This window comes from Tupaia chinensis, unplaced genomic scaffold, assembly GCF_000334495.1.
Source record: "Tupaia chinensis unplaced genomic scaffold, TupChi_1.0 Scaffold146445_1, whole genome shotgun sequence".
Lineage (NCBI taxonomy): Eukaryota > Metazoa > Chordata > Mammalia > Scandentia > Tupaiidae > Tupaia > Tupaia belangeri.
This window is the reverse complement of record NW_006206301.1, coordinates 916,977-936,333: the sequence shown is the minus strand read 5'-3', so window position 1 is coordinate 936,333 and position 19,357 is coordinate 916,977. Positions and strand designations below refer to the sequence as shown.

The window sequence follows — 19,357 nt, the reverse complement described above, 5'->3', positions numbered from 1 at the left end:
GGACTCGAACTGCAGTTGACCATGCGGGAGTCCAATGAAGTAACCATTATACCATCTGCTGATCCCCTATATTCCCTTCTTAGAGTGGGAATCTCTCAAATAATGAGTGAAGGTTTGGTAAGATTATTTTGGTCCTTCTTCATATTGTCTACTCTAAAATTAATTTTGTTTAGTAACTTAAAAAGAACTAATTTGTTTAGAGCTTATATCCCAATTCTAGTAGAAAATGAAGCACCTTATAAAATTACTACTTTGAATTAAATGGCTGCTGAGTCAGAGATTTGTTCACTAAGAATCCTTCTACCTGGCTCCTTTGGGAAATTATTATTTCTGAATACTCCAGAGCCCTCGTCACTAGCTGACCTTCTATTACTAAGAACTCTCAGCCCCGCAGTGCATAGGCCTGGAAGTGGCAGAGGCTACCAGCTAACCGCTGCCTCCCCTCCTCCCTCCCTCTTATACCACTTCCTGCCTCTGTGTCTTCTGAGCCCCAGACAGTGGCAGATTAATGAGATTACAGATAGACTGCAGTCATTTACGGACACTTCCATTGTGGTAGGTGCTTAAAGGAAAGACGTAGAATAAGTAATAAACAAACACATTTTTCAAGAAGACATTCTATTTTCAAATTTTCTTATGACTTGGATTTCTTTCTAGTTTTTCCTGGACTTTTCATTTGAGCTTGTGTATATTTAATAGTCTCCAAATAGCTTATCTTGAAATCTTGCCTTCAGTTTTGTATAGAACCCAGGAGGAGAAAGGGGCCTTTTGGAAAAGCTGAATAACTTTGCATTATGTTGTAACAAACAGAACCTTTACTTGGGAGCAAAGTATCGCCACAGTTAAATGCTCTCCAGATGTCTGCTTTGCTCCTGGAGTGTAAACAGATACTTTGCAGTCTGCATCTACCTCTGCAAAAGGCAGGCCCTAACAATAAATTGTACAAGAAAGCGTTCAGAGGAGCTCACCTTTAACTACGGTCTATCAGTACTTTCCCCTTGTTTAGGGTGACTAAGGCTTATCACCTCTGGAAACTGTTGATTCGCTAGATAGCTCAGAAATTTACCGACTGCCATCTCTGGACACATTCCTGATCCCCAGACTTGCAATAAGAAACAATAAAAATAAGAAACACATTTTAAAAATGTTTTAGTAATATCCAATCTAAGCATTATCGCTGATAGTCTCTAAATTCTCTAAGTCCTTGGAACAAGAGTCTCTACCTGGACTTCCCAGGGATTCCTTGAAAGATGGTGTGGACATGACATTCCACACTGTCTGGTGCTCTTCTAGGTACCAGGGAGACAGGTATGAACACAACTAAGCCAGTCCCTGACCTCATTTAGCTTACAGTCTACTGGGGAACTGATATGATGCATGTACTCTCAAAAATAAATATATATGTAGAAATGTGGTAAGTTTCGGAAGGAAAGGTTTGGTTTGCATGACCATGCAACAGGGCTATTGGTATAGATGGGAGGAGTCAGGGAAGAACTGCAAGGAGATGTCAGGTAAGTTGGGGACAGGGTAGCGAGAGGGCATCAAGACAGAGGGGCTGTCATCTTTGAAGACCCAAAGGTGTGCAAGTACTTGGCCAGTTGAAAGGACAGGGAAAAAAAAAAAACAAAACAAAAACCCACTAATGTACAGTAGTATCAGGATCGTCATGGTACAAATATTTTTACATGGTACAAAGATCATTTTTACAAACTTGACAACTTTGAAACCACTTTGAAGATAATGAAAATGTGTATAGTTTAACAATCAGTGCAATAAAATTATCACTTGCTTAGGATGATCTAAACAGTTTTTTTTCTTTTTTTGGAGTTTTTTTTTTTTTTTTTTTTTTTTTTTTTTTTTTTTTTTCTGTATGGCGTGTGTGCTCGCCAGACAGACAGAGAGAGACAGAGAGACAGAAAGTGAGAAATCACCCCCCAGGGGGGTATGGCCATGCCACAATCCCTTCTCCTCTATTCTCCTCTCGGGATCTTGGGCACGCATGCACACACGCCCGGCGTGAGTTTAAGCCACCGGGTCCAGGACTTGAACTGCGGTCAACTACGTGTAAGTCCAGCGACATAGCCATTATGCTAACTGCTGGTCCCAATCTAAAAATGTTTTCAAAGGCTATATTCATTTTCTACTGTATGTAACAGAAAGCCCAGTGACCATGAGAAAAGCCACAGAGGGCTCACTTTCCTTTCTTTTTCTCCTTTCATTCTTCCTCCCGTACTTTCTTCTTCCCTTTCTCTCTTTTTTTTTCTTTTCTTTCTTTCTCCTTCCTTCCTTCCTTTTTTTCTTCCTTTCTCTTTCTCTCTTCTTTCTTTCTTATATAGGATGTGTGCATGTGCCAGAGAGAGAGAGAGAGAGAGAGAGAGAGAGAAAGTGAGAAATCACCCCCCCTCAGGGAGCATGGCCATGCTGCAAACCCTTCTCCCATTTTCCTGTTGGAATTTTTGGGAATACATGCACATCTGCCCCACAGGTTTTTCAAGTTGCTGAGTCCAGGACTTGAACTGCATAGTCAGCCATTTGGGGTCCAGCTACTTTAACCATCATGCCACCTATGGTCTCAGCTTTCTTTTTTTCAACACAGGTATAGAGCTAGACAGTAGCTGGTTGTTTGGTAGCTCAAGATCTCTTTGACTTGGCCTTTTCTTATGACAGCAATGTGGCTACTTGGGCTCCAGCTCTAATAACGTTCTTGACTTTCCAGGCAGATGGGGGATGCAAAAGATAGGAGAATGGGTATGTCAGGAAAGCAAAGCCTCAGACTCACAGAAGAACTTCACATAAATTTTATTGCTCATAAAGTGTCACATGGCCATTCCAAGTTTCCAGGGAAGAAGGAAGTTTTTGTTTATTCTTTTGTTTTGTTTTGTTTTTATCCGAGCATCAAAGTTGGTTCTGTTAATAAAGAATGAGGGGAGTAATTAGACAGGCACTTACTGTCTTTGCAACCTAGAGTTTTTAAGCCTACTCTATGGATGGAAATGCTTTATTCTATATCCACCCAAACGACTGTGTTATGTACATTTCAATTAATTTTTAAAAATAATCTGGGGTTGGCCTGGTGTCCTGGTGGTTAAGGGAACTGGATTTCACATGGCCTACTATGGTTTGAGTCCCAGCCTTGGCAACCAGAAAACCACACTGGGTGGACACACATGCATGCATGCCCCAGATCCTAACATGGTGGAGAATAGGAGGAGAAAGACTGCAGCATGACCGTGCCACACTGAGGGAGTGCTTCCTTGCTCTCCCTCTCTGTCTCTCTCTGGCAAACACGTGTGACTTCTGGCAACACAGCAATAATCATGACCTTGGGGCTAGTTTTCATCATCTTCTATGACTCTGATGATGTGAAGGAGTCTGTTGCAATGTTAACTGGACTTAAATCAAAAAGAATATTGTCCTGATGATAAATGCATTCATGTTTAACACAGATTAATTTCCTTAGGCTTTCTTAGATTGTAAGACTGGAGTATCTGATCTGCTCTGTTCCCCTGTTAAAAGGGAGTCATATGCTGGCTTCTGTAGCCTGTCTACTGTAGCTTTGGGGTGAAAAACACTTTTAAAATGATTTAATCAGTCCAAGATGTATGCCATTTTCAGATCATGTATTGTAGTTTTAGAATTCTAGATCAGCTCTGCACATCAGCATTTTCTTAGATCTTTGTTTAACTGAACACCCTCTTGGGTTCTGCTTGAGAAGTCAAGGAAATGACTGGGTTAGAATGCTGGGAGGTCTGGAGAAAGCATGGCTTGAACAGGCATCTGGAAAACCATGACTTACTTCCTTGTGGCTCGTGTATTATTTCAGCCATGCTGTGAAAGACAGTTCTGTGTGGGTTTTGTTACATTCCGTGCTGACGATGGTTTTACATACTCACATGTAGAAGCCAGCCTACATGATGGCTCCCAATGATTTCCCCTTTCTAACATTCCCTTTCCTGTATAGCGCCTTCCCACATTGCCTCAGGGTTGGTCTGTGTGATCAGCAGCTTAAGTGATATTAGCTAGGTCATAAAGATACTGTGGTTTCTGACTTTCTCGCTCTCTCAGATCCTTTGTTCTGGGAGAAGTTACTGCCATGCAGTAAGGACACTCAAGAAGCCCTGTGAAGAGCATCTCCTCCAGCCTCAGTCAAGCTTTCAGATGCTGGAAGCCTGGGTCAGCATCTTGATAGCATCAGGAGTGATCCTGAGCCAGAGTCTCCCTGCGACTGCTACAGTTTGGACTCACAAAAGCCATTAAGTAATGATCATTTCTGGTTTTAAGCCTCTGAGTTCTGGGGTGATTTATTCTGCTGCAATAGATAGCTAATGCGTACATTTCCATGGATTGGGAAATTCACTCCTTAGAATGACTGTTGGCCAGCAGAGAGAGAACTGATGGATACAGGAACCTATTCTGTGTGTTTGTGTGTGTGTGTGTGTTTAATCAAGAAAATAGTCCTGGAGGCTGAGCTCTTGGCTGGACTCGGTGGCTGTAGGTTGCTGGCGGGAGCCAACGGGCATCATGGACAGATCTAAAGAGAATTGCATTTTGGGACCTATTAAGGCTACAGTGCCACTTGGGGATGGTCCAAAACGTGTCCCGGTGGCTCAGCAGTTTCCTTCTCAGAATCCATTACCTCCAAGGAGTGGCCAGGCTCAGCAAGTCCTATGTCCTTCGAATTCCTCCCAGCGTGTTCCTAGGCCGAAGCCAGTCTCCAGTCATAAACCTGTTCAGAATCTGAATCAAAAGCAGAAGCAATTACCAGCAACCAGTGTTCCCCGTCCTATCTCCAAGTCACCTAGCAACACACCAAAGAGTGAGCAGCCCCAGCCATCAGAACCTGGAAATAATGCCGAAAAGGAACTGGAATCGAAACAGAAAAATGAAGACTCAAAAAAGAGGCAGTGGTCTTTGGAAGATTTTGAAATCGGCTGTCTGCTCAGTAAAGGAAAGTTTGGTGATGTCTATTTGGCAAGAGAAAGACAAAGCAGTTTATCCTGGCTCTGAAGGTGTTGTTCAAGGCCCAGCTGAAGAAAGCCGGGGTGGAGCACCAGCTCTGGAGGGAGGTGGAAATATAGTCCCACCTTCGGCATCCTAATATCCTTAGGCTCTATGGTTATTTCCACGATGCCACCAGAGTTTACCTGATTCTAGAATATGCACCACTTGGGACTGTCTATTCAGAACTACAGAAACTCTCCAAGTTTGACAAGCAGAGAATTGCTACTTATATCACAGAGTTGGCAAATGCCCTGTCTTACTGTCATTCGAAGAGAGTTATTCATAGAGACATTAAGCCAGAGAACTTGCTTCTGGGATCGACAGGAGAACTTAAGATCGCAGATTTTGGATGGTCAGTGCATGCGCCATCTTCCAGGAGAACCACCTTCTGTGGCACCCTGGACTACCTGCCTCCTGAGATGATCGAAGGCCGGATGCATGATGAGAAGGTGGATCTCTGGAGTCTTGGAGTTCTTTGCTATGAATTTCTGGTTGGGAAGCCTCCTTTTGAGACAAACACATACCAGGAGACCTACCAGAGAATATCAAGGGTTGAGTATACCTTCCCTGATTTTGTCACGGAGGGAGCCAGAGACCTCATTTCCAGACTCTTACTGCACAATCCCAGCCAGAGGTCAACTCTCAGAGAAGTTCTCAAACACCCCTGGATCACAGCCAATTCATCAAAACCAAATTGCCAAAAAGGCAAAGAATCAACCAGCAAACAGTCTTAATTAGGAATTATGCATGAGAGGAATCCCGGAGCCAGGGCTGCTACGTAATCTGTCAGGAACACGCTACCGAGATCCATTTTGCTGTTGACCACGGGCCTTTTATCTAGAGCACACCTCGCAGTGGGGCTTGTCTTACTGGGCAGGCTGCGCCTCTTCCTCCCTCCTTGGAGCTCCATGTCGATGAACAGGACACTGAAGGGAAACTGGCGTCTTGATGGGGAGGCCAGGTCCGACTGTAGCTGCCTCCACAGCCTGTGCCAGGCAAGGGGACATTGCTGGAGACAAGCCTGGAGTCTGATTGTGGAGAAAGTGACCACTGTGCCCCAACTTGATCACTTACGAGCTGTGCAACACCTTTCCAAGTACCCAGGTGTGTGTGTAACTTATTGGGTGGCTAAGCCTGACAAAGCTGTTGAAATGAATGTGATTCTTTTAAATGTTAAAATAAAGATTTTTGTATAGACTTGTATATGTTCTTCCATGGCATCCCCTCAAGAATGCTCTGCGTCTGCCTGTTAATCCCGCCTGGGTTTCTAGTCCCGAACTATTCCTGTGTTAGACTTTGTCAAATAGGAACGTGTGCTCTACCTCCACCTCGGACTTGTTGGGATGCAGGAGAGACGTGGGTCTCAGCCACTCCTACATGTTGAGCTGATTATTTTTCTTACATTGGAGTTACAGCATGTGTGTAAACTTTAAATACACGAATAAATACATATATCTACCTGGAAAAAAAAAAAAAAAGAAAGAAAGAAAGAAAATAGTCCTGGAAAGCAGGAAGTGGGCTTCTCAGGTGGCCTCAGTAGAACCACATGTCTGTTCCCTTTACTTGCTATCTCACTCTCTCTGGTCTCTCTCTCTCTCCTCCTTCCTAAGGCTTACCTCCCAAATTATCTGCACACAACTCTGGTGTCAGCATCTTCCTTCAGGGAGACTCAAGTGAGTCCTTTTTTTTGTAGAGGTTTTTGCTATAGGGCACGTGTGCTCGCCAGAAAGACATAGAGACAGAGAGACAGAAAAGCGAGATGGGGGGATGACCATGCCACCATCCCTTCTTCTCCATTCTCCTCTCAGGATCTTGGGCACACACACATGCAAACATATGTGCCCGACATAAGTTTAAGCCACTGAGTCTGGGACTCGAACCGCGGTCGACTACATGGAAGTCTAGCAACATAGCCATTTTGCCAACTGCTGGTCCCCCAAGTGAGTCTTATACTGGAGTGTAAGTGCCACATGCTTGTAGAGATCCTTTTCCAGAGCAACTAAGGACAAGCGACTTAACGGATGAGAACAGTCAGGCTCAGCCTGGCTTCAATGGCATGTACACATAAGAAGCTCATTTTGGAGGACTTCTTTAGCAGTATAATGATAAATTCTTTTTTTTTCCATCTCTTTTAAATAAAATGTGAGCATTTTACATGGTGTCAGCTTTGCAGGTTTCCTAATTAGACGTTTACATGTCAAGGGCCCTTAGAAGCCCTTTCTCTTGGCATTAACAAGGAATAAAATAGCTCCTGGGAAAAAAGGTAAATTGTTCATATTGCATTCTTTGGTCCTCAAAAGAAGAAAGCTCATTCTCAATAGGCATGATTGCCAAGTGCAGGCACAGAGAAGTTCCTGAGGGCTTTGGTGCCCACAAAAGAAGTACCACCACCCCCACCTGCCAGCCTGCCTGGTGGTCTGCTGGAATAGAGAGGGTTCCCTGGAAAAGCATTTTCCTAAGGATAAGAAATTGAAATTTCTTTCACTGTGTGTGGGTGTCATTCTTGGTCTCTGACACATACAATCCTTTCGTATAAGGTATGTCTTGGGGGGAATAGTGATATACGTTGTTTTGATTTCACACCAGAATAGTGGGAGACAAAGGCAGGCCTTTTAACAGGTGCTTTGGATTATTCTTCTCTTTTTGATGAAAGGAATTGTCATTGTGCACCAGATTTTCTTTTTCTTAGCTAAAAGAGTCCTCTTGCATTGACCTAATTTTATTAGCCTTCTGAATGTCAAGGGGTATCTTAAACTTGGATGACATAAAAAATTATAGAGGAGTGAGGTTGGTTGGGTTCCTTTAGTTGTGATGCCATTCTTTTTTTTTTGTTTATAGAGATTTTTGCTATAGGGTTCATGCACTCATTGGAGAGACAGAGAGAAACAGAGAGACATAAAGCAAGAAATCTTCCTCGTGGGAGATGGCCACACTGCAGTCCCATCTCTCAGGATTTTGGGCATGCATGCACAAGTGCCAGGTATGAGTTTCAAGTCACCCAGCCCGGGACTCAAACCACAGTTGGCCATGTAAGAGTCCAGCACCTTAACCACCATGCCATGGCCCCTGTGATGCCATTCTTTACCTGCTGGGAGTGGTGGGCAAGAAGAGGGTAGAGAGCTTCAGTTCAATCCCAAGCCCACTTCCCACTGACTCAAACCCAGAATTACATGGCATCCATTTACTTTTTATAACTCCCCAGCCACCATTCAAGTTCACATTCAGAGCTGTGGCGAAGACAAAAGCTGTTCAGGCTATGGGCAAAATTTTACTATAAATCTGGGCTCAACACAAGGTTTATAGAATGAGAGAAAATCAGATGCGAATGGCATAGAAATTTGGAACACAACAAAGAAAAGTAGATATTAGAGTTTCGGGAACTAAAAACAGAGTGAAAGACTATAGGGCATTCATTTACCATGTAATCTCTAGTAGGTGCCCAGCACTGAGCAGAAGATGTAAAGGTGATGACAGCCAAAGCCTGTTCTCAAGGAGCTCACCCCAGTGGAAGATATACCTTTATTTTTTATAAAAATAAATGAGATTACTAGTCAGTGTCATTTTGAATTTTTCTAATGGGGAGGGCTAGAAGGTAGTGGTAAAGAGTGATGCTCTTGGGTCAGGCAGGTGGTGCAGTGGTTAGGGTGGCTGGATCCCACATGACCGACTGTGTAGTTGGAGTCCTGGACCTGGAGACATGAAAAATATGCCAGGCACATGTGCATGTGTGCCCAAGATCCTGAGAGGAGAATGGAGGAGAAGGGATTGCCGTGTGGCCATCCCCTTTGGTGGGGAGGTGATAATTTCTCTTTCTCTCTAGTGAGCACCTTATAGCAAAATTTAAAAAAAAAAAAAAAAGAATGTAAAAAATAAAGAACAATGTTCTGTGAGGCTGGCCCATATGGGAAGACTCCAGAATTGTATCCAGAGACCTCTCTGAATGTGCAGGGTATGAATGTACCTGTGGTCTGGGCCTGTATGAAGCTAGGGATTAAGGACTTGTGGTGTCAAGACCTTATTGGGGGTGCTGTCTGTCTCTTTCTCCCATTGTGTCTCCCTTGCTCATGGAATAAATAAATAAGCACTTATTTTTTTCTCCCAGTGGGATATTTGAGGACCAGGATCTTCAATATAGACCGAGATGGATGCAATCATGACAGCAACTGTGATTCCTAATTGAAAGCTTTTTCAGATGAGTCTGACAAATGTTAAATCCAAGGCAAGTGTGTTTAATGGCTCAAGGTCCCCAGTTCCGACTCAGATCTTTTCTATGAAGACACAAAAGCCTAGTTTGGTAGGACTTGCTCTCTTCTCCATATCATTCAGTCTTTTCACTGTGACCTTCACCTTTACTTGTTCCATCTGAGGGCCAGGGAGAGAGGGCTACACTGGAGCTTGCCTGTGAACTGAGCCCCATTGAGAGCTGAGCCTTTTGACCAAAGTATCAAAGCAATCCAGCTGCGGATTAAGAAAACAGAAGGCTCTGTAGCTCTGGTTTAAGAGTCAGGTCATAGAGCTCTTTGAAGAGCTTGAGTTCTTGGAGAAAAAAATTAAAAAGCGAGACAAGTTCCAAATGCATATACATTACATTTAGATAGAAGAGGCAGGAATATAAAATAAAGCAACAGATTCTTTAGCAAATATAATGGAGCATATTTATCTCAATGAGTGCTGTCTCTTTCAGTGCAGGTTACCATGGTAGACAAAATACTTTTTCAACTCAGTCGCTATTGCTCAAAGCAATTTCCTTTTAGAATTGTCTATGGAGTTGGCAGAGTATTTCTTTGCATATCCTCAGTAGAAGGCATTTTATACTTTAAGAGAGGATTTAATTTTGGTTAAAGAGACAAAAGCCATTTAAAGCCCAATATGATGGAAACCAGCCAGTGATCAAGCTAAGCAATGTTTATGACTGAAATAATGAGGCACATAGACATAAACTGATTCTAAGGCAATTTCTCTCCTTTTCTTAAAAAATAATTAGTTTTTGTTTAATCTTATTTATTATTCTTATTATTTTAATTTGATCAGAGAGAGAGAGAAGGAAAGAAGAAAGAAAGCCAACAGGTCTGGAACTTCAACCATTGTCCACCATGTGGGAGTCAAGTGCCTTAGCCACCACACCACCTGTCAGTCCCAGATTCTGAGGCAATTTTATTTTTATTTTATTTTATTTTATACATTTTATCACTATACATCACTTTGCTTCTAAGTTGAATTTATCCAACATAAATATGGTTCACACCAGTCCAGCTGAGGATATAAAGTACATTATGATCAACAGATAATAACCCATTTCTGTGTCCCATAAATGTCTTGCCTATTTTCCTCCTTAATTTCTTTCCTTAACACTCTCCTCCTTCTCCCACCTTCTTCCCATATTGTCTCCAGAGTCTATAACCACTTTTAAATTTGCTATGTCCTAACCTCTCAGTTTTCACAATAGAGTACAGACAGTTGGTATATGTTAAGTGGAGACATACAATGTCTCTCTTTCATAACCTGGCTTGCTTCAGGAGTAAGTCTTCCATATTCGCCCACTTTCTATCAAATGTCAGGGTCTTGTTGTTTTTCATGGCTGAATAGTATACTATAGAGAATATGCACCACACTTTTTCAATCCATTCATCTGTTGGTGGACATTAGGGTTGGTTCCAAATCTTGGCAATCGTGAATAATGTTGCAATAACTATAGATACACAAGCACTTTTCTGACTGAGCATTCTCCTATCCCTTGGGTAGATACCCAGGAGCTGAATTGTTGATCATATGGTAGTTTTATTTGTAGATTTTTGGGAAACCTTCATATTGTTCTCCACAGTGGCTGGACCAATTTACTTTCCTACCAGCAGTGTGTGTGTGTGTGTGTGGGGGGGTCCTCCTTCACCACACACCTGCCAGCATTTATCATTTATTGTTTTTTTAATCTTCACCATTCTGACTGGGACTAGGTGGTATCTCATTGTGGTTTTGATCTGCATCTCCCTTATGATGAGGGATCTTGAGCATTTTTTATATGCTTTTTGACTGTTCATATGTCTTAGTTAGAGAGTTGTTAATTCAACTTCTTTTCCCATCTTTTAATTGGGTTGATAATTTTTTATTTTTGTATAAGCTGCTTGAATTCCCTGTGTATTCTGGTTATCAGTCCCTTTTCTGAGCCATTGTTTACAAAAATCTTCTCCCATTCCAAGGGTTGTCTGTTCACACTACTCACTGTATCTTTTGCCATGCAGAAACTTCTTAACCTGATGTAATCCCACTCGTCTACTTTGGGGATTATTCCCTGTGCGTTGGGGATCTTATTTAAGAAGTCTTTGTCTACCCCAGCATTTACTATAGTTTCCCCAGTGTTTTCCACCAATAGTTTTATAGTTTGATGTCTTAGGTTTAGATCTTTGATCCACTTTGAGTTGATTTTTGTTAATGGTGAGAAATAGTGTTTCAGATTCATCTTTCTGCAGGTGGATACTCAGGCTTTCTAGCACCATTTTGCTAAAGAGGTTTTCCTTTTCCCACTGGATTGACTGATAATCTTTTGTCAAAAATCAGCTGGCTTTATGTTTTGGAATTTATTTCTGAGATCTGTATTCGGTTCCATTGGTCCACATATCTATTTCTGTGCCAATACCAAGCTGTTTTGATTATTGTAGCTTTGTAATATATTTTGAGGTCAGAGAGTGAAAGCTGCCCAGTTCACTCTTCTTGAGCAGGATTGCTTTGGCAATGCTTTCATAATTCCAGAAAAATTCTATGATTATCTTTTCTAGATCAGTGAAGAATGTCTCTTGTAATTTTACAGGGATTGCATTAAATATTTAAATTAATTTGGGTAGAATTGCCATTTTGATTATATTAATTCTCCCAATCCAGGAACATGTGATGTTCTTCCACTTTTTTTGTGTCCTTTTCAATTTATTTTTTAAGCTTTTCAGTTTTCCTTGTAGAGGTCTTTGACTTCCTTGGTTAGATTTATTCCTAGGTATCTTATACTTTTTGTGGCTATGGTAAATGGGGTTACTTTGTTCAGTTCTGCCTCTATCTGCTCATTGTTTGTATATGAAAATGCTATAGATTTATGTAAGTTGATTCTGTATCCTGCCATTTTAATGTATTCATTTATTACTTTGAAAAATTTCTTGATAAATACCTTTGGGTTTTCTATGTATACAATCATGTCATCTGCAAATTCCCTATTTGAATGCCTTTCATTTCATCCTTTTGCCTTTTTGCATTGGCTAGAACTTCCAGCACTATATTTTAAAGGAGTGAGGAAAGTGGGCAGCCTTGTCTTGTACCAGTTTTGTCTTGTACCAGTATGTTAGTGGTAGGTTTTTCATAGATGGCTTTTATTATACTGAGAAATGATCCTTCTATTGCTAATTTTGCTTAGAGTCTTAATCATGAGGGGATGTTGTGTTATGTCAAATGCTTTTTCTGCATCTATTGAAATGATCACATGGTTTTTAATCTTTCTTTCTGTTAATATGGTGTATTACGTTCATGGTTTCGCATATGTTGAACCACCCTTGAATCTCTGGAATAAAGTATACTTGGTCATGATGAATAATCTTTTTTATGTGCTGTTGGATATGATTTGTTAGTATCATGTTGACAGTGTTTGCATCTATATTCATCAGAGATATTGGTCTGGTAGTTTTCCTTTCTTGTCGCATCCTTATCTCTTTTGGAAGGCAGCTATGCTCACCACTATACCACCAATGCTAGATTCCTTATCTCTTTTGGGAATGAGGGTGATGGAAGTTTTGTAAAATGAGTTTGAGTGGGTCCCTTCCTTTTGGATCTTTAGAAATAATTTGAGACACATGGGGGTTACTTCTTCATTAAAAGTTTTGTAGAATTCAGAATTGAAGCCATCAGGACCTGGGGTTTTCTTTGTTGAGAGGTTATTTATTACGGATTCAGTCACATTGCTTGTTACAGCACTATGCAGGCATTCTATGTTCTCCTGAGTCAAACTTGATAGATTATATGTGTCCAGGAACTTTTTTCATCTCTCATCCAGGTTTTCTTGTTTGTTGGCATATAGATACTCATAGTATCCTCTAATAATGTTTTGTATTTCTATTATGTCCATTGTAATAGTGCCTGTTTCATTGTGAATTTTATTTATCTGTTTTTTTAATTAGTCTAGCTAATAATATGTCAATTTTGTTTATCTTTTCAAAGAACCAACTTTTGTTTTCATTTACTTTCAGTTTAGTTTGTTTATTTTCTATTTCACCTCAAATCTTTATTATTTCTTTTATCCTGGCATTTTTTAAAATTTTGTTATTGTTTTTCCACTTCCCTGAGGCATGATGTTAGGTTGTCCATTTGCTACCTTTCTTTTACTTATGCACACTAATTGCTATGAACTTCCCTCTTATGACTGCTTTTGTGGTGTCCCAAGTATAACGGAAACTCGTGCACTCATTATCATTTGTTTTCATGAATCTTTTTATTTCAGTCTCAATTTCTTTGGTAGTTGTGATGTCATTCAGAAGTAGGTTATTTAGTTTCCAGGTATTTGTGTAGGTTTGAGGGTGTTTCCTGAAATTGATATCAAGTGTAATTCCATCATGGTCAGAGAAGATGTTGGATATAGTCTCTATGCCTTCGAATCTGTAAAAGCTTGTTTTGTATGTATTATTAAGAGCTCCAGACCAAGTCTTCAAGAAATTCTGAAGGGAGTGCTATACCAAGAAAACTAAGGACAGACAGACAGAAATAAGAGAACAAAAAACAACCAACAAAAAGGCCAACTTAATGGTAGGGATAAATCCAGAAATACTGATAATAATGTTGAATGTTAATGGCTTAAATTCTCCAATCCAAAGACATAGACTAGCTGAATGGATTAAAAAAAAAAAAACACAAAACAGAAACCCTCCAACTGTTGCCTATAAGAAACCCACCTCATGGATAAAGACGTACATAAACTAAAAGTTAAGGGCTGGAAAAAGATATTCCATGCAAACAGAGACCATTGTCTAATCTGCTTTTTTATACTTTTAAGGGAGGTTTTTGGTTTTGTGTATTACGACCTTCATCTCTAACAGTTCCATTTGATTCTTTTTATGGAATCTATTTCTTCATTCAAATCGTGCAAAGATTTTCTCATCTCCTGTAGTTCGTTGTCTCTTTTCTCTTGCATCTCGTTAAGTTTTGCCACTATGAATATTCTTAATTCTTTATCTGACCTTTTTGCTCAAGTTCCACTGTGCTGACTATGAATTGTGAGGTATGGTTATTTTCCCTTAGGGGAGAGATATTTTCTTTGTTTCTCATATTTCTTGTGCCTCTGTGGTGGTTTCTGGTTATCTGATGAATTACAGGTTTCTTCCCTGTGACCTACACTTTTGTCGCAGGGACTGTGTGTTCCATTGCTCCCAGATTGTAAAGAGTAGATGCACCTGGGGCTGAGCCTCAGGGTCTCAATGGGAGCAGAGGAATAGGGTGCACAGGTCCAAGGCAGTCTCTGGTCTCAGTCCCCACGCTTGCTTTTGCCACGCAGGAACTGGGAAGAAAGGCAGAACAGAAGTTGGCAGTAAGACGGCACCTCAAACGGACGAATGGGGAATTCAGTTTCCAAGGTGGTCTCTGGTCTCAGTCTGCATACTCACTTCTCCTGAGGCAATTTCAACCAAAACACCCAAAATAAAGTTTTTTGCAGGAAGTCATGAGTTTGCCTGGGCTGTCATAACATTTATGTCATTATCATAACAATATAGCTCAGATTTGGTGGCTTAAACAAGAGAAATTTATTTTCTCACAGTTTTGGAGGCCTAAAGTCCAAGGTCAAGGTGTCAACAGGTTGTTTCTCCTAAGACCCTCTCCTGAGCTTGCAGATGGCCACCTTCTCACTGTGTCCTCATATGGGCTTTCTCTGTGAGTGCACCTCTGGCATCCATGTGACTAAATTTCCTCCTCATAGAAGGACAGTGATCAGGTTAGATTAGAGCTCACCCTTATGGCCCCATTTTGACTTAACCACCTCATTAAAGGCACAGTCACCAAGTACAGTCATGTTCCGAGGTATGGGGAGTTAACAATTCAACATATGGATTTGAGGGGGCACAATTCAGCCCATGGCAAAAGTCATCATTGAGTGTGTAACTCCCTAAGTACTTTTTAAAATAATTGCCAGAGGACTCATGCATTCATCAAAGAGGGACAGAGGCAGAAGGAGAGAGAGAAAGCACTTCCCAATGGAGTATGGTCATGCCACAATCCCTTCTCTTCCATTTCTCCATCCTGATGGGATTTTGGTCATGCATCCACATATGTCTGGGTATGTTTTTCAAGTTACTGGGGCCAAAATTTGAACTATAGATGACCATGTGTGATCTGGCTCCCTTAGCCATGATACTTCAGGGCTAACTCCTCCAGTACTCAATTCTGAAGGACACCATCATTTTTTATGTGTATACACTGGTGTGCTTATTAAAAAAGTAACTATTTCTACAGATGGATGAATGAATAAACAAAATATGATACACACACACACACACACACACACACACACACACATGAGCACAATGGAATAATATTTAGCCTTATAAAAGAATGAAATTCTGATACATACCACAACATGGATGAGCCCTGAAGGCAGTATGCCAAGTGAGATAAACCAGATATAAAAGGACAAATATTGTACAATTCCACCTACATATGGTACTTAGAATAGTCAAATACAGAAAGAAAGAAAGTAGAACAGTGACTGCCAGAGGCTGTGAGGAGGGGAGAGGACGAGTTATTGTTTAATGGGTAGAGTGTCAGTATGGAAGAATGAAAAAGTCCTGCTGATGGACAGTGGTGATGGTTGTACAACAGTGTGACTGTATTTAATACCATTGTACTGTACACTTAAAAATGGTTACGGAGTCTGATGGTAAAGTGGTGAAACACAATGTTCTGTGAGGCATTCCCTCATGGCAAGGCTCCTGGTTCAAATCTAGAGAGCTCCCTGGACACTGGGCAGACATCTGCCAATGCTCTGGGGTTGAGTGAAGACTCAGGGTAGATCACAGCATCAGAACCCTGTTTGGGGTGCTCTCTCTCACTCATAGAAGAACTAAATAAATAAATAAACTTTAAAAATTGGTCAGAATTGGGACCAGCAGTTGGCGTAATGTCTATGTCGCTGGACTCCCATGTAGTTGACCGCGGTTGGCTTAAACTCATGCCGGGTGCATGTGCGTATGTGCCCAAGATCCCAGGAGTAGAATGGAGAAGGGATTGTGGCATGGACAGACCCCTGGGGGGGGTAATTTCTTGCTTTCTGTCTCTGTCTTTTTGGTGAGTGCACATGCCCTATAGCAAAGACCTCTCCAGAAAAAAAAAATTGGTTAGAATTATAATTTATATGATGCTATGCATACTTCATCATAAAAAAATCTTAAATATTACTTTGAGTTTTTTGGCAAAGTAATAGAGCCTAAGTTTTGTAGTAATCATGGCTTGATATGGCTTGGCTATTGATACAAAAGATACATATGTAAACCTAGAAATATAGCTAGTCCAGGAACCCAGGAAAATTGAGTTGCTAAAATGTAGAATTTAGCGTCTTAATTATTTCTGAACAACAGTTGTATATGGTCATATACGGTGATAGTAGTTTGGTGACACCTATTTCTCTTTTCTATTTTTTTTTAAGCATAGGGTTTCACCATGTCTCAATCCTCCCGCCTCAGGGCTCTGAGTCATTGGGATTAGAGGCACACTCTACCATGCATGGTCCTTAGATTGGATCAGGAATTGAACCCAGACTTCTCATGTTGCCCCAGCCTGCAGGAGCACAGTGTCCTAGCAGTGTGCATTGCTACAGGTGTCCTCTATAGTATAATAATGCTGAATGGTCCCCCAGAGCCTGCCTACCAAGAGAAGACCAGCCCAAGGTCAGCCTATGAGCTGGTTGCCCATGCCAGGACCTAAGCTAGTTAAACTCAAATTAAGCGTAGTTCTCAGTTCTCTCTCGGTGCCCCTCCTACCAAAACCTTATTTCCTTTTTCTCCTGGGCACTAAGTGCCTCCAGGTCTGAAGGTTTGAAGCCCTAATCCTCTTGCCATCAACTCGCCTCCCCAACTCTAAGAAATCAGGCACAATGAACCAGAATTCTCCCTATTTTCTCCTTCTTGCTCAATCCCACTAGACCTTCCAGTGATCCAATAACAGGATTTCAGAGGGGCTGTGGATCATGGAATGAAACACTCAGTCCCATAAAACATGCAATGATTTGAAGAATAAACTGTTAGACAATGTATTGATTCCATCCATCATTTAAGAGGAAAACAAATTCAGTAAAATGTAAATAACTGAAGGATTTACTGGAAGTAGGAGACAATTCTTTAGGCCAGTACCATAGTCGTCACTTCTTGTTGTGGTTGGCCATCTTTTCTTTTGCAAGATTGAGGTCAGAGAGGAATTTTATTAGAACTTGGCAGTCCTCTGTTCCTAGCGCTTTACCACAATCAAGCCTACATGAATGTCACCAGAAAGTGACATTGCTTCTGTTGGCCATATGCTTGTCCAAGATAAGCCTTCTCAAGAGGATTATTCTTCTTTCATATCTGGAGAAACGTAATCAGGTTCCTGATTAATCTGGCTTCCCTGAACTTGTTTTTGAAATAAATGAAAAAACTATACCAAAATGGCATTCCACTGATATATAAGCTTGAACTAAGTAAATGATTCTAAGCTTGTAAAAATATTTGTATAAGTTGCTCCCAGTTCCAAGGGGAGCTTTCTCAAATACAGTCTCTCTGTAAAGTAGCTCTGCTCTAACTTTCCCAAAAGACATCTAGTGTTTGAAATGTCAGGAGACCTTTCGATGCAGTGATTCCATCTTGAAGATGATCTCCAGGCCTTGAACTCCAAAAATGGCATCGAGCTTCACTTTATGGTATATGCAAAAAAGAAATATCAAGTCAAATATTCGAAAGTGGACAATTGTTCTTATGGCAACAACAAGGGCATCGTGCCAGCTGTCCTGTTTACCTCCACCTCCTTTCTGTCAGCTGCAATGTGTTCATCATTAGCTAATTTCTGTTGCTGTTGAAGCTACCTCAGCTTTGAATTCTGGGGTTGAGTTAAATTCGTTAACCTCTTCCCTTAGTTTCACAGAATCTGAGTCCAAGTCTCTGGAGTGAGAGATGGGAGTGGGGAGCTCACTTTGGTGGGCATTTGATGATCTCTGATGCTGGATGACATGTCAAGCTTGGGAGGTAATCCCTTAGAGGTAAAAGCTAATTCAAGGACTCTCCAGTGAGAAGGGGAATGTCATTCCCCAAATTAGGTTTCTAAACTAAATAATATCTAAAAAACGTGAAATGCTTTTTCAATTCTTTTTTTTTTTTTTTGGAGAGGTTTTTGCTATAGGGCGTGTGCACTTGCTAAAAAGAGAGAGACAGGAGGATGGCCACGAATGCACACACACACGCCTGCATGAGTTTAAGCCACCAGGTCCAGGACTTGAACTGTAGTCAACTACATGGGAGTCCAGCTACATAGCCATTATGCCAACTGCTGGTCCCACTTTTTCACTTCTTTTTCCTCCTGTTCATTATACTGCTTTACTCCACAATATGGATCCACTCTGTCCAGCTCAAGGCTGAAGAGCACCTAAGAGTGTAGAACCAAATAAACCTGCCCCTTACAAGTATGCACTGTGGGCAAATGCTTGAGCCTCCCTAAGTTCGTTTGATCACTAGTTGACTAGACTGGGGTGAGGAGTGAATAAGATAAGTTTGGAAGTACACGGTAATTACTAAGCCAGTGGTGTCGCTGTGTTCGTTAAGCTCGTTATTAGATAGAACAGAGGGTCCGCAGAGACTCTCCATTTGGTTGGCAAACAGACGCCGCCTGGCCTCCAGGTGCCCTGTTCCCGAGTCATCACACAGGTTAGGCAGTCCAGTTAAAGCCAAGAAGAATGAGTGATTGGAAGGGACAGGAACCAGCTCCCTCTCCAAAGGCGAATGAAGGCCCTGGTGCAAGGCGCCGTTGCTCAGTGACTCCTGCAGGGATAACCTGGGGACAGGAGTAGCCCAGGGCAGAGCAGGCTTGGGCTAATCAGTGTGCTTCTGCCCTGATGGCTGCGGATGAAATGACGGTATCTCACAGAAGGAGTGGAAATTCCCCTTTGAGAAAAGGTAGAATTTAATAATCAACCGGACGGATGTGATTTTTCTCTCCAGGTCTGATTCTAGACCATTTCAGGTGCCTCTGGGTCAGAAGTTTGGAAGCCCTAATCCACTTGCCACCAGGTCCGCCCCTGGTTTCAGACAGGAAGTACCAGGCCAGCAGCCCGAGGGCGCCTGTGGCGCGCGACAGGAGCCGGTCGGACCCGGGCGGGGGC

At 41.5% G+C, this 19,357-nt stretch overlaps 1 pseudogene; it reads left to right on the top strand.

Moving 5' to 3' along the window:
• The first annotated feature begins 4,507 nt into the window (after positions 1-4,507).
• On the top strand, positions 4,508-5,735 carry LOC102473987 (aurora kinase A pseudogene; annotated as a pseudogene).
• Positions 5,736-19,357: the final 13,622 nt, after the last annotated feature.